The sequence below is a fragment of the Athene noctua genome, chromosome 6, assembly GCF_965140245.1.
Source record: "Athene noctua chromosome 6, bAthNoc1.hap1.1, whole genome shotgun sequence".
In the NCBI taxonomy this organism is placed as follows: Eukaryota; Metazoa; Chordata; class Aves; order Strigiformes; family Strigidae; genus Athene; species Athene noctua.
In genome coordinates, this window is record NC_134042.1 from 41,075,361 (window position 1) to 41,091,090 (window position 15,730).

At 36.9% G+C, this 15,730-nt stretch overlaps 1 protein-coding gene across 3 annotated transcripts in view; it reads left to right on the plus strand.

The window, feature by feature from the left end:
• Positions 1–15,730, plus strand: part of TRAF3 (TNF receptor associated factor 3) — a 73,163-nt gene that overhangs the window by 17,982 nt on the left and 39,451 nt on the right. The window contains exons 1-2 of one of the 3 annotated variants that reach the window (XM_074908694.1): positions 2,754–3,001; positions 5,206–5,349. The exons of 1 other annotated variant lie outside the window; for it this stretch is intronic. The gene's annotated coding sequence lies outside the window, so the exon portion shown is untranslated. Of the gene's footprint in view, positions 1–2,753; positions 3,002–5,205; positions 5,350–15,730 lie in introns of those variants that run through there. One more of the 3 variants, XM_074908692.1, reaches the window with a different exon arrangement.

The following is a 15,730-nucleotide window of genomic DNA, read 5'->3' on the forward strand; positions in this document are numbered from 1 at the left end:
TATACACAGAAGTTCATGTTCTTGTCACAGTAAGTTCTTTTTGTAGGTTCACATAACGGTATAACGAGTCCTTTCTAGATTGTGATCTAGATTTAGCAACTGAAGGGTGCAGGAAGAGGAAATAGGCTGCTGGAATGACTGGATACTATCTTGGCCTTTTCTGTGTCTTACCCTCCCACCAAGAATACATGGGACCTTTAACAATTTATGAAGCAGACTTTATGTCTTTCTCCAAGATTTTATTTCTTGGCCCCATCCTGTAACTTACTTCTAGGCTTTTTTTTTCCTAAGAAATGCATGTGCATCCTTGATAGTGTGTGAATCCCATCCAAAAAGTAACTAGGCTGAATGTGGCTGTCTTCAAGTCATTCTCAGTATCCTGAAGCAAAACAGGTTAAAAAGTGTTGTTAAGGTGCTAGTTTTAGACTAGCTGCAGAAACTGAAAAATATTTAAAGATCCTATTTTACCAGTTATGTTTTTAGGGGAAAGGGATGTTTTTGGTCCTTCTTCCCCCCCAAATTTACCAAGATATAATTATGTTTTTGTGTTCCTTATTTCTAGTTATTTTTTCACTTTTGGCAGTTCGTAACTTAAGACTGAAGTCCTTTTATACAAGGTAATACGTATACAAGTATGTGAAGAGATGGGAACTTGGTAGTTGTCCAGGTAAGATCAGAGAAAGGAGGCATTATATCTGTTCCTCAGTGAAAGAGAATAGAAATGTTCAGAATTTAAGTCATGCAGAAAGTCTCTGATAGCTCTTCTGATTTTTTTCTGTTTCAAAGCCAGTAGGCCTTTCCTCTTTTCAAATTCATTATCTTTTTTGATGTTTGGTCTGCAAACCAGGGAAAAGATTTGAAAGTGAAGATGACTTTTAGTGTTAAATAAATTATTTTTAGTAGAGACACACTTAAAATAAAACTAACCAAAACTTTGTTTGGGAGTCTAAACTGAGTATATGTTGTCCATTACAGGAATTTCAATTTTAACTAAGCCATGTTAGAAAAGAAAAAAATAATTGTAAAACTGCTGTTTTAGTGCATGGAAACTCAGGAGCCCCTGTGAAGAGTAAGCAAAGGACTTGTGCACAGCTGTGAGAAATTAATCTTTCTCCCCACTATGAGTGGCAGAGTGGGTAGTAGGTACGTTCATTGTATCTGTGAGTCTGTACCTATGTTGCCTGTTACCTTTTCTTTAAAAGGCCAACATAAACCTTGTTGAAACATGTCACTGAAAACAACCAACCTTTTCACTGCTGTGAGCCAAAACCCAAAAGGATGCATCTACCTCCAAACTCTCCCATTTCCTTTCTGCTTATCCCCACGTAACATGCTCTGAATGCTGGCTACTGCCCCTTCTCCTGGGGGGCTGCAGCAGAAGGTAGGGAGATGCTGAAGAGCAGCTGGAGGTTTCTGAGCTTTCCATGTCATTGTCATCATCTGTTGAAGCCCTGCCTAATGTTCCAGTGAGGCCAAACCAGAAAAGACTGAGCAGAATTCTCCCCCAAGGAGGACATGGATCTCAAGGAATAATAGGTTGCTGATGGTAGGCAGCTGGGCTGCTGTGGCCTGAAAGATCTGGCCTTGGGCCTTGCTCTGAAGGATGGAGAGGGAAGGGTGGAGAGCAGTGATGAGCCTATTGTTGTTGCAAATGAGCCAACAACTGGCTGATTGACACTGAGAGCTCATTGTTGCTCCCTTTGCTCTTAAATGCAGCTGTGGGGAATGAAGAAGTGAGGGCGGGAGAAAGAAAAAAAAAGCTAACCCCAGTATAAATTAGACTTCTAGTGTTCAAGGACGCAATGGGCATAAATCAAAAAAACATAAATTTCCATCTGAACGCAAGAAAATCTTGACTGTGGGGGTGCTCAAACACTGCAACAGGTTTCCCAGAGTGGTAGCAGAGTTGCTGTCTGTACAGATACTCAAAACCTGATGGGACACTGTTCTGAGCAGCTGGCTCTAGCTGACCCTGTTTGAACGGGGGGGTTGGACTAGGCAATCGCTAGAAGTCCCTTCCAGCCTCAACCCTGGTGTGAAACCTTCTTTAATATTTGGATGTATTCTTTAGCTGCTGTTGTGGAACACTTGGGAAATAATTAAAAATACTCCTGCTGGGCATTTGTCTCACAAATGCTGCTGCTGTGTAATCACGGCAGTTTTAATTGTATAGGGAAAGCATCCAAGTGGTAAAATAGTTAATTGACTAAACTGCCTGATTTAAGCAGCAAAAGCAAAAAACCCACCAGCACCCCAAACCCCAGAAAACAGCAAACCTTAAAAATATTTTTTCTTTACTTTTTTAACCCTTTAAATATTAGTGGTTATGAGAATAAAAGGTAGCTTTAATATAACTTATAAACAAGTCACTAAATATAAAAAACCCCTTAAATATTTAAAAAATTGTTAATCTTTTTTTGTTCTCCAATTCCTTCTAGTTTTACCACAAAGTAAAATCCAGAAATTATTCAATGAAAAATGAAAAGAAAGGCAGGAACATGAAAGGAGGAACAGCAAAGAGAATCCTAAGAGATCCCCTATGACACTGCAGTTTATTCCTTTCAGCCCACAATTAAGACAGGAGATAAGTTGGATGAACTCTTCTGTAAGTGAGTTTCTTTCCTGGGCTCTTTCAGTCCTCCTCTGTATTTTGCACAGCCCTCAGAAAGACTGCAGTGCAGTAATTGGCAAGGAGGGAATTACTAGGAGGGAAAATCAAGCTAGGTGGCTCCTCTTGTGGTGCTGTGTTGCTGAGATCTGCATTTTGGAGCAGGAGGTAATGAACAGCTGCCTTCAGGTTTCCAATTTGGAGATCTGACTGCTTGCAAGAAAAGGATGGGGATAAGTTTTCATCAAGTGTCCCTAGTGTGTGCATGGCATGTCGGACGACCATTAAGTTTATTGATGCAGTGGATTGTTTTTTTTCTTGATATGGAACACTTGCTGTTTCTGCCTAATACTTTTGTTTTTAATCCTCTGGGCTCAGACAGTGGAGAATAAGGTAAGGTACTTTTTGTTGCCTAACATATAAAAGATAATAGAAGTAATTTCTGCATGTTGTAGCATGCAACAATAACTCTGTTCTGTTAGAAAGTAGAAGTTTTGATTATCTTTTTTATTGTTTGTAACTCCTTGAAATTCATTATAATAAATTCCTTGAATTATCTAGTATATTAAAGTTGACAAACAGTTATTTGTACTTCATATGTATTAAAATACTTGTTTGGAGTCAGATTTTTCTGTGATTATCCAACATAATAAGGAATTGATTTCCAGGGCAGTGTTCTGGGAGTGTTCTTCTTTTTATGTTAATCTTAAGAGCTAAAAATCTAATCCTTTTTATGTCTTATCCATGGTTTTGGACTGTCTTTTAATGCCAGAATTTTAAGGATATAGCACTGTCACAGTGTTGCTGTTCCGATGTAGAGTGCACATGTTCAGTAAGATTAAAACCTTGAGGTGCCTGAATTCTCTGTGAATTGGAAGGGGTTTGCTGGTGTGTTGGGAGAGAAAAGAGAGACTGGAAGAGCAAAACTCCCTGCACTAAATTCAGTTTTATAGCTAAGAATATGAATGGACGGTGACCAGGGCAATCCTAATGGGCGTCTGAATTCAGGATGGGAGCTTAAAAGAGATTTTGACCTTAAATTTCTTGCAGGATTAGTGCAAATCTTTAGTATAGAAAATCATACTTCTTTCATTACATATGTAAGAATTATGGGTAGATTTGCAATTTATATACTATTTTGGTGGGGAAAGTGTTGTACAGCTGCAGGTCTCCTTTTCATATGACTAAGAGTTTATTCCTGTAGTTTTCTATAAATCTCAGTGCTGGGTTATTTTTTCCAGTTTACTGTGTTTCTAGAATGAGCCAGATTGGGCTTTCCTTGGCCAGTGTGTTTCTTTTGTGAGAGTCTGTAACCTCTTGTTAGCCTGTTACTTAATATGATTCTGGTCCAGAGTAGCATGGCTGCTACTTTGTTAGCAGCAGTAGCCTTTCCACCTCCTGAGGACCAGAGGTGAATTGTAGCACATGAGAAATACCAAAAAATCAGAAACACACAAAAAAGACTCATCTAAAACTGTGGTAGATAAATATTGGTCTTGTGTTACAAAGTCACTTGCTTTAGACATGATAATGGGAATGAGAGCCCAGCACATGTAGTGTCAGGTATGCACTTCTGTGACTGACTGAAATTCCGTAACCAGCTCTGTGTAACTGCTGAGGCTGAGCCATCTTCGCATCAGTGTGTGCAGGATGACAGCTGGGAACATGCTGCCGAGCTGGGCCCTTGGTGCTGGTCTCCTTAGTGTCACCTGGGAATATCGCTGCTCTGGCACTGCGGAATAGCTGCTCAGATTTGTCAGAGTTCCCTGACACTGTTGGACTCTGTGGTAGGTCGATGCAAACTTTACTGACAAGAGTTGAGAAACTTCTTGCAAAGATGTGGTTTGACTGCATGTATTGTAAACGGTCAGGTGAGGTTAGTAAAACATGGTCACAAAATGTTGTACTTAAAGTGTAAATACGAGAGAGACTGTGGGGACTTCAGGTTTAATGGACTGGTGGCCTGGGCATTGTAGCATTTGTTGCATCTAAACTTTACTATCAACATTTAGGAATGCACGTAGATAAGGGTTGGTGAAGATATGGATTAATTATGCTTCAGACTCTTCTCCACTTTTTCTTTGTGCTTGTATAAATTCCAGGATGAAACAAGCTTCCCCAAACTGGGTTGTTTTCTTTCAATGGTCCGTTTTAATATTTTCATAGGGTGTTTTTTTTTAAGAAACACTCTACAGAACAATTAGTTACTTTCCTAGAATTGCAATGATGTTTCCAAATGGAATTTAACAGGCTGTTTCTGAGAAAATGGCACTGCTCTGAAGATTTTGTACGGCCTGTACTGACACAAGATGTATCTGGGTGGAGAAGTTTGTGTATGAAGGCAGGAAAAATTAGCTGTGATTTTTACTTTGTGCATGATGTTCTATTATGCTGTTTTGTTGAGAGTCCTTTGTGAACAGTGGTGGAGGAGAGGAAAACAATGGTTTGAAAGTGTTGGTATGTTCTCTTTTTTTTTAAATTTATCGTTAAAGTTGGTTTGATACTTTCTCAGTTTAGACTAACTTTTACAGGTACTGAGAAGCCTGTTACAGGATTTTTGAATGAAGGTAGCATAACATAAAATTTTCTTTCTTTAGGGCAAAGAAACAAACCGGGCAGACTATAGCAAACCTCCCATTATTGGCAAGAGTAAAGAGAATCCTAACAGAGCATTGAGAAAACCTATTCTCCTTTCTCCTCAAGCTGCAGATCAAATGAGACTCAAATAAGACAAAGGAAATGTAAGCAATCAAAGAGTCTTCAAAGTTTGGGGGAAGGGAGGGGTGTTAGTGTTTGAGTAAAAGAAGTATACAGATTTCCTAAAGAAAACTGTTGCACAAACTTTGGAAACCAGGAGCTTTTTTTTAAACTAATAATTGATATTGTAGTCTCTTCACTTGGCTGTTAAGGATAATTGTTATGTGAGAAGGTGTATAATTTCCGGGCTGATACAGAGTTTACCTGGTAGCAGGAAGGTAGTAAAGAAATTAGAAGAGGCAATGAGTAAGAAAAAGATGAAAAAGACTGGTCAGGGAAGAACTGTCAAGAATTTTAACCTTTATGGTTTTCTGGCAGTAGCTGTGATACTGATGAGGTATTTCAGTGGAAGAGGGTCTTGTAACCTGTAATTAAGGCAGACCTGTTCTAAAGAGTAGATTCTAAGAAAGTACATATATTTTATGGAATCTTGTTACTGCTAGTTTGTAGACTCACCTTTAATTTTCTAATGCTTGTAACTTGACTTGCGAGTTACTTGAAACTGTATTCACATCTGTGTCAAATTCTTTGGTGGCACTGCCACTGCTTTGTGTGGCTGTGATATGGTAAAATTCTTTCTTGACGCGTTTGGTTTTAATATAACTTTTTTTTTTTTACTGCTGGGAGAAATCTCACATTTGTCAAACATGAAAATTTTGATAGCATTGGATAAATGGAAGGAGAATGGTTTATTTGGACTTTGATGTACTTTCTCTCAAAGGTTTCTTTTCCCTTTTGTTTGAGTGAATGGCTGAACTGGGCTGTACTCAGTCATAACTTCATGAACTTGCTGGATAACGGTTAGGAAACAAATTGCTGCTACATTTATTAAGGAGTTTGTGATTTATTTTTTTTTTAATTTTTTTTTTCTACTAAAGCATGAGTACTTGTATAGAGGAGAACATTTTACCTGAGCAGTGTTTTTACTGCATTGAAGTAGATCGTTAGGAGTCATGTGGAATAATTTTTCCACTTACCTGCTGTCTGAAACTTTACTGGAAATCTCCTTTTTGCCTTGTTTTTACTTCAGCATCTAGTCATATACATAATATTTTCTCCTTACACTGAAAAAGTAATATAACTTTTTCTGAAGATGAGCATTTATTTTGATGACTTTGGTCTGAATTTCCATGTGCAATGCTTAGTTTCCATTGCACTGCTGCTATGATCAAAGATAGATGCCAGGAATGTATATTGCAAAAATCTGTCTTGTTGATTCGTACATCATGCTTCAAGGTAAAACTTGAATGTGGTAGTGGAGGGCTTGATTGAAACTACTGGTCAAAACTCATCAGATGAGAGGAAAAAAAGAGGGCTATATAAAGGATAGTATATGAGTATAAAATATTTGTATTAATAGAGGTGAGCTCTTACTTGCATATGATATTCAGCTGAGGCCACTTTAAAAAAAAAATGTATCTGGAGATTATTTTTAAAAATGGGTGATGACATATTAAGATTTAAAGAAGAGAGAGAAAATTGTGATTGTCCTCATTCAGCTGAGTTTGTGGATTTGCCTTAATTACAGCTGTTGTTGGCCCTCTATCCTCTGTAAGTGCACTAATGACATCCCTTACTTCAGTGAGACACAGAAGCTGTTTGGATTGATAACAAAATGTATCCTTGTTACAAAATGGGATAACCTTCACTTATGGTTATTTGCTGACAGCTGTGCTGGTGGTAGCTGTGATTAGTAAAAGTCTGGTGCAGTCAATACCCAGGAGAATAAAATATTAAAACTATATTTAAAAAAAAAAATACAGTGTGAGTTTACACATACCTACTTTAGTAACACTTTTTTTTTTCCCCCCCTGAATAACTGTCTTAAAGTGGAAGATTAAAAAACCCAAAAAGCCCAAGGAAAAAACAACTTTTGACACTGTATGATTAACCCATAAACCTTGCTGATCTGAGGTAATACTAGGAATTTTCAGCTATTGGCCGCAAAGTAATTGCTTCCAGGGTTAGCAGAGGTATAGAGGAAACAAGAATCATGCTCAACAGATGCTTTGGAGTGACCTTTCCTCTGCCCCCACCCCCTCGTTTTATTTTTCTTCCTGTTGCTAGAAAACTTTCAACTATGTCTACTGAAAGCAAATACTCCTAGGCTTGAATAAAATTATGACATGATGTCTGTCTGTGCTGTAGGCTATGAGCCTATCACTAGTGTGTTGTAGAGGCTGTTTAATGATGGAAAAGAATCCCAGTGACTGGCTTGTCTTCATGGATGTATATGACTGCATTTTTGATGTATATTGGGACTTGATGCTATATTGTACAAAGTACATTTCTGTATGTTCTTAATTGGATTCAGTCTGACAGTTTTTGGGATTTTCTAAAGGCAGCAGTACAAGAGCTTCCAGAACAATGTGAAACAGTTAGAAGAAAGGATTCTTCACAGAAGCATTTATAATGTTAAAGTGGTAGTTCTCCTGAACTAGGGTTCCTTAACCTCTTTAGCTGTTTGTCTATAGTATTATACCCAGTGTTTTCAGATCCTGAAGTTGCTTCATGTAGATCATAAAGCACTGTGCTGCAGTTTAGTTAGAAAGTATTATGGGGAAAAAAAATCTCTTATGAGACTAAGAAGGGCAGACAGGTGATTTCTTTTTATCCAGACTTCTAGGAGAATTTAGACTGCTGACAAATCTCGCTAGAAGAGTCTAAAAATAATGCTTCCTACTGATATAGGCCAGGGATGCTATAAAATGTAAGCAATATTGTGCTTACTTTACAGTTCAGAGGAAAAGAGTGGTAAAGTCTTAAAATCATGTAGCCATTCAGAATTGGTGGAAAATTCCAAACCACTGCTGTAATACTGGAAGCTTCATTGCCTAGATAGAAGTTATTTGCAAAAAGTGGGAATCAGCACTGTCTGTTCTCTGAACAGTCATTAGTGGTGCAGCATACTTTAATCTTGGGATTTAAGCCCCTTGCTCTAACAGTCAGTGTCCTTTGCATACTTTTAAATCTGGCATTTGCTCTAATCAGAAGTTGTTCTTTGCATTCTGAATATCTAGACTGTGCCTATATGGATCTTTATAATGCAAGCAGATAGTCTTTATCAGCGTAAATTCTCCAAGGAATCACTGAGTATTCTCATTTAATCTCTAGTGCAACACCTGGAGGCTTTCAGGTTTGAATTTTCAAAAATAAAAATGCATGTTTAAATGTTAGATTGCCATTAATACATTAAACAAAATTGCTCTATTCAGTATTTATTTGATAGAGGTGAACGTGATTTCATTAATATTAACTCGAGGAGCCCCCTGGCTTTAAGCATGCAAAAAAAATTTTCAACTAAAACTGGCAACTTCATATTCCAAATTTGAAGACAGACATCTTTCTAAGGCCCTGTGGATGGTGTGGAAAGCACTGGTGTTTAACGTGTCTCTTAAGCATCAGCAGTACTGTACTATTCTAACACAAGTTTCTTTGAAAGATTGGTATCTCTTGTGTTAAACTTTTTTGTGTGTGTAACGGTGATAAAACACTTGCTTTTGGATAGCGATGTGAAATTTAGTCAGAAAAATTTGTGAAGAGCTCTTACAATCTTTACATTAAGTATGTTATAGAAGGACAATATCCTCATCCAACATCATTTTTGTTAATTCTTAAAATACAGAGCGAGAGAGAAACGTTCAAAGGGACCTGTTGGGGTTTTTTTTGTCCTTAGTGGTATGCTGTCTGAACTGGTGCTGTGGAGAGGGCTTGTTGTCAAGATGTCAACAATAGCTACTGATCTGAAACCTCCAGAATAGCAGTTGATACAAACCTGCAGACAGCAAATACAAGATTTAAGGCTGGCAAGGCAAAATAATAAAATGAAATAATAAAAATTTCATACAGGGGAAAGCAATTACAATCTGAGAGAGAAACTAGGAAATTGCATGCAGGTTCTAGGTAAAAGAATCTTTTAATGAGACTTTGCGACTGGAATAACGAATACTGTCGTATACCAGAGGGAATTTGTGTCTTTATAGACTTGACCTTCAATTGGCTATGTTTGTTACAAGAGGAAGCAACAAGTTTATTCCTTTCTTAGGTTGCTGGGATACATGTCTTGTGGATCTAAATCTTCAGTTACAAAAAAAACCCCCAGCTTCTTCCATGAACACCTTTATAAAGATGAAAAATGCTTTAGCTAGAATCATAACTTCATATTCACTGCTGAATATTCTGACAAGTCTGAATTAGAAGTTTATGACTTTCCAAACCTTGTTTTTTCCTCATGAAAACTCAACTTCAGTAAGACATTTTTACTAGAGATGTAGAAGCTGAAATGAACTTTAGTTTAACTAGAAATACTAGCACAAATCTTTGAGGCTTGTTTTTTATTTTTCTTCTTTTTCCCCTCCAGATTCCATTTAGAACCATGTTTCAATTGTTTTTTTCCCCTCTAATAGAAAAAACACCTCCCCCCACTTTCCCCAAACTTCAAGAAGTTGATCATAGAAAATACAATCTAAACAGTGATGTGTGTAGTATGAACACTGAAGTCACTGAAGTTAAACATGCTATCACTTCATTAAACAATGATTTTGTCTTCCCTCGCATTCTGATACATAATAAAATACAGGCAAATGCTGAGAGTTGCCCTTGTGCCATTTTTTCCGTTCTCTTTCTGAATAAGAAGCAATGATTTTAGGCAAAGCTGAAAAAGTCATCTAGAATGATGGGAAGATCCATTTAAGAACAGTGAGAAGTTGAGATCTGGGCATGAATTAATGTCTTCCAGAAATAAAATATGCTGATGATGTTGCTTGCTGTTGTTAGTTTCTAGAATTTGATTAGTATTTAGGGCAGTGTGAAAAAGAAATTATTTCATCCTGTGATTATAATATGTAGTGGTCAACTGGATAAAATGGAAGAGGGGGAAATGTTTTATGTGGGTTAGTTTCCATAGGAGACAGAATAGATAGATTTCTTTAATTTTTTTTTAGCTTTGAATGTAAGTTTATGAAACTTGCTTTGGTTAGAGTGGAAAGAATTTCTTGTGGAAGCGAGATAATGTGATCTCAGATTTTTGGGACAGCCGTTTCTAGTTTCACAGGACTTCATTTCAACACTGAATTCAAGAAGTGCAGAGCCCTACTTGAAGTTGCATTCTATTTCATTTACCAGCTTTCTCTATACTCTTCTGTGTTCAGAATTCCCAGGAGGATTATTTTGTTAAAGATGAGCTACATTTTAAAACTAGATTAACTAATATTTTAGGGATTCTTGAGAAGGCAGTTTTCCTGTAATTATTTATAATAAGCCTCTTGAAGTGATTTGGTTGTTGTTTTTATTTTTTATTTTTTTTAATTTGCTGGTCTCTGACACCTTTGCCTTCCGATACTTTCTTCTAATAATTGCAGAAGATGAAGAATTTTAAGACAGCTAATAACTTCTGCTTAGATTCCAAGGTGGGATTCATTAAGAGTCAGCATAGATGCATTCTGCCAGAAATAGGCAATGCAGAAAGTGTTCTTCATGCACGTGCCAGTCAGCAGAGTAGATAGATAGACTGTGATTTGAATTATGTTTATTGCTATTCTGCTTGACTTCTGAAATTTCATTACATTTGAAACTGAGGATCTCTGATTAATAGAGTAGAAAAGAATAGCATCCACTAATAGGTCTTGGTTTAAAAAAAAAAAAAAGAAAAGACTGACAATAACTTAAGACAGCAAGATTTTTTTGATTCCTACTTGTGATTTCAGACATGAATAGACTTTGGTGTCTTAATATAATTTAAAAGCAAGTTGTTTCTGATAGATCATGCAGCAGATTTTTCTTGAAGGCACACCTTAGGAAGAAAAGGGATGCTTTTTTAGGTCACTAGAGAATGAGATCTCTTTTTCTAGGACTGTATGCTTTGGCCAGAATGATCTGAACCTGCCATCTGCCTTAACCCTTGTTGATCCTTGTGTAGGATTTGTCATGGGTAGTTCAAATCTGCTGTTTCCTGGTCAGAGTAGGCATTAGTGGGAAACACAGTGCATGACTTCTTTTGGGTGTATGTGATTTCACATTACTACTTGTAACATGTGAACCAGTGACTTCTGTGCTGTGCAGCAAAAATAAAGGAAATGTTAGGCTTGCTGTAAAATGAGAAGTGGAGGAAATCTGGGCTGATGGAAGTAGCTTTCCATAAAAACAGAGTATTCAGAATGCAATTATAAACTGGTTTTGCTAGTTCTCTCTTCAAAGCATGTATGAACCAATTTTCTAAAAGAAAACTACCTTTAACTTGAAATATTATGATTATCATGGCATTTCCCAGGATATTTGATCTGAATATTTTTCTTCTGTGGTAGATAGAACTTTTCCTTTGTAAACAGAGCCAGAAGTTCCAAAAAAATACACAGTGTGGATCTACTTCCTCCACATGGGACTGGCATATGTATCTCAATCACGGACTTCCCCTGAACAGCAAAGGGAGAGATTAAAGTACACTTTGTTCTGTGATCATCTGATTGTCTTTTGATCTATTCTTTAAATACTTCTACTAAAAACCTTATATAGACATATGGATCCCAACTGGGAGTTAACTTCATAGGTGAAATGCAATAACCTTGTGTGTTTTCTTTTCTCTCCTGCACACATAGACAAGAACCCAAATCAGAATTAAAAATGCAGAAGAAAGTACGGCGAGCTTGGACATCATGTCTCTTATCTGTTGTCTTGTGACCTAGACTTTCAAAGCTTAAGAGGTCTTTTGATTTCTAAAAGAGGCTTTTGATTTCTTGTACTTCAAATTACTTTATACTGTATTTTGGTAGTCCACTGAGATTACAATGTAATTACTGAGAGCTGTAGATAGCAAGTGTAAGTCAAAATACAAACACTTTGTTTTTACTACTGCCTCAGGCTGAATCTTAAAAGCCATTTTGCCAGCCCATATGTCATGATTCAGAAGAATGCTGTTAACTTTCAAAAAAGTAATAATTGAACATGGTGTCAAGTAAAAATCAGCTTTCCTAAATTGCACAGAATTACTTTTTTGTTGTCTTTTTTTAATAGTTAAAATATAATATTTTTTAAAGGTTGTTTTTTTTTTTTTCCTCCCATTAGTACAGTATATGTTAGGCTGAATGTTAATTCTATTCAACATATTATTGTGTAGTGACTAAAAGTGTCAGTCCCTGGGCTCTTGGATACTCCAAACTATATAAATAATACATTATTATGTATAAATATTCCCATTCTCGTCTCTCAATGCTGATGTAATACTTTGCACATCTATCCAACACTTTCTTTTCTATTTAGAATCTAAACATTTGTTACACTGAGCAGGAGGGAATATACGTTAGAACTGTTTTCATGAACGCATAGTCTAACAGGCTTGTTAAATTGAGTTTCCTGAACTGGGATGTTGTTTTGTTTAATGCTGTAAGACACTTCACAGGAATATGTAGACTTAATGTTGAAAGAAATTGAGCCAAGGAGAGTGATTAAAAGTTAAAAGACTAAAACAATGTAAAACTTAACTTACCATTCACTTTCTGCTATTCACTCATCTTGCAAACTAGAAATACACAGTGTTTGTGATTCATGCATGATTGTTCTTCTACAGGAATATCAAGATGCTATTTTTGGTTATACTTCTGATCATCTAGTTCAGATAGGAAAAGAAGGAATAGCTTACACCATCCAAGCTAAAAATAGTTTTGCTATTTGTTCAATAATTTTTACAGAATGGAGCCCTTAAAGATGATGGTGAAATCTGATCTAGTTGCTTGAGAACATAGCAGTTCCTGTATTGGAACAGGCCTTTTTTTCTACATAAGAATATTATGCCATAGTTGCTATAATAAAAACTCCTCACAGAGGAGTGTTAAGCACTGGAACAGGTTGCTTGGAGAGGTTGTGGTATCTTCATTCTTGGAGTTTTTGAAAACTCATGCTTGGACAAGTTGACTAACTTTGAAGGTGGCCCTGGGCTGAATAGAAGGTTGGGCTGGGTGACCTCCAGAGGTGCCTTCCAACCTCAGCATCTCTGGGATACTACACTAGTGAGTGGCTGTGAAGAGCTTGCAAATGGCAGAAGATTCTTGTGTGGAGAATACTCAGTGTCTTCTGTGTGTTTTCAAATGCTTCTGTCCTATTTGCTTATATCCAGATAGTAATTTTTCTTACTGATCTTCATCTGTTCTATTATGTGTGTAATCTCAAGGTCACCTTCACAGTTGGTTTCCGTTAGTTTATGCAAGGAAAGTGGATGCTTATAGAGGTATAAATAAGTTATAAATATCAATGCTGCTTTTATTTTCATACAGGAGCTAGTATTTGAATGTTTTGCGTAAAAGATATGGAATGGTCTCATCTTTTTCACTGTGTGAAGTTATATCTAGCATTGGTGACTAGCTACCCTTCTCTGTCCTTCCCTATCCCCTTCAGAAAATACCTCAGCACTGGTTAGTTGATCGCATGTATGCTGTATAGAAACAGTGAATAGTGCTTCAAGTATGACAAGTGCATGGATGAGAAAAAAACAGTAGTTCCCTTGTACAAACAAGAGGAATGAAAGTGCCAAGACTTCTGACCTCACACAGGGCAGAACTGATGGATGTTCCTCTGCTTTCAAACTTGCTACTCCACTGCTGTTTCAGTCACTGCCTAGGTATTTTTGTCGAGTGATTCAAGTTATTTGCACTATATTTATCAACTGTTCTTCTGTGCCCCTGTCCAGACTCAACAGTGGGGGTTTCACCAGAATGCCAGGCTGAGGGATGGCTGGATGTTGTGAGAATAGCCCTCTGCAGTAAGACACCTTCATGCTTAAGAGCTCTAGAGTCAAGATTCCTGTGGCAGCTTCCCTGCTCAGCTTTAATTTTTTTTGACGTGTGTGCACCGAGTAAATTGGTAATACATTGTCGCCAATATACTGCTTTCAGTTTGCATTATTGTTTTAACAAATCATCAAGGTATGACAGTATATGTTGCGTATTATAATCACACTCAGAAGTAAAACAGAGTCTTAAGACCTGTCTGAAAGATAGTGAAAGAAAGATGTATGTTCTTTTCAGTAAGCATGTGCTAGGAATTAGAAGCTCTAAAATGCTGTAATATAAGACAAAGGTAGAATTCAGATTGATTTAATAATTTAATTTTAAGATAGAGTTCTGTGTGATTACTTGAAATAGTAATTCTTGGCGATAGAAAGCATGTGAGCTGGGAAGACTGAAGAGCTGGAAGTACCATGCCAGGTGCCTGGTTATCTGTTTCTCTGAGGGTATCCTGTAAAGTACAGAAGAAAATTCTGTGAAGAGTTAAACTGATGAAGTCTGATTTCTTATTGATCTGTGTACTACATCTCATTTTTACGCTTACTTCCCCCTCCTCAATTTAAAACAAAACAAAACAAAAACCAAACTAAAAAAACCTCCAGCCCACCCCCTGCATTATAATATTGGAGGGGACTAAGACCATGAGGTTTGCCTGGACAAGAGGAGGGAGCAGGTGATCTTGGCTGGGTTGGATATTATTTTGTACTGACTGGTGAACTGATAGAACACACAGGTAAAGATTGAGGCTGCGCTTTTATAGCCTCTTGTTTACAGAGGCATTATATTAAGTTTCTGTTTCCTACATAGGTTTCATGAAAATGAGCAGCTATCTGTCCAGTTGGTTCCCAAGTGTTTTTGAGGGGCTGGGAGGAGAGACAGCACAATCACAAGCCCTATCTCTTTAAAAGCTGGACTAAAAAATTATACCCCATGCTACCAAAAAATCAACCTTGTTAGAATGAGACACTGAAGTTTGTGTGATTTTTACGCTTCTTACATAAGAATATATAAACTGTTTTTTGAAGAGGAAAGGTTGAATTATCTTATTGTTCACTTTTCTGCTGTCCAGCTTTAGCTCCCTGTCCAACTTCAGGTTTCTTTTTCAGAGCTTAATTTAGATATTGTGCGTGCAGTGCTGTTCTGTTTGAGTAACCTCTCTTCTCAGTGCAAATTGTAATTTGATTGAAAAGCTTTTCTGTCCCTAAGTAATAACCAAGTTAGATTGTGTCTTCTGTTATCCTCTTCTCTGGTAGTGCAACAAAAACATTTACTTCAGATAACTTCTTGACCTTTTGGGATTTTAAAACTTTGGCTAAAGCTTATTTGCTTTGTATTGACAAAATACTGAAACTGTCTTCATGCAGAGCTTGCTAGGTGCCAAATTGTGTGGTCCCTTTTGCAATCATTTTTTTGGGGATGTTTTAGATTACATAAGGGTTAATTTTTCTTCCCATTTTTCTTTAGATGCAAATTTATTTGAAGTTTTATAGAAGCTTTATTGTATTTCTATGTTGTAAATTGGTTTCATTCCCAAAGAGCAAATAAAAATATATGTGGTATAATACAGAACACTAATGCAGATTTCTAGGAT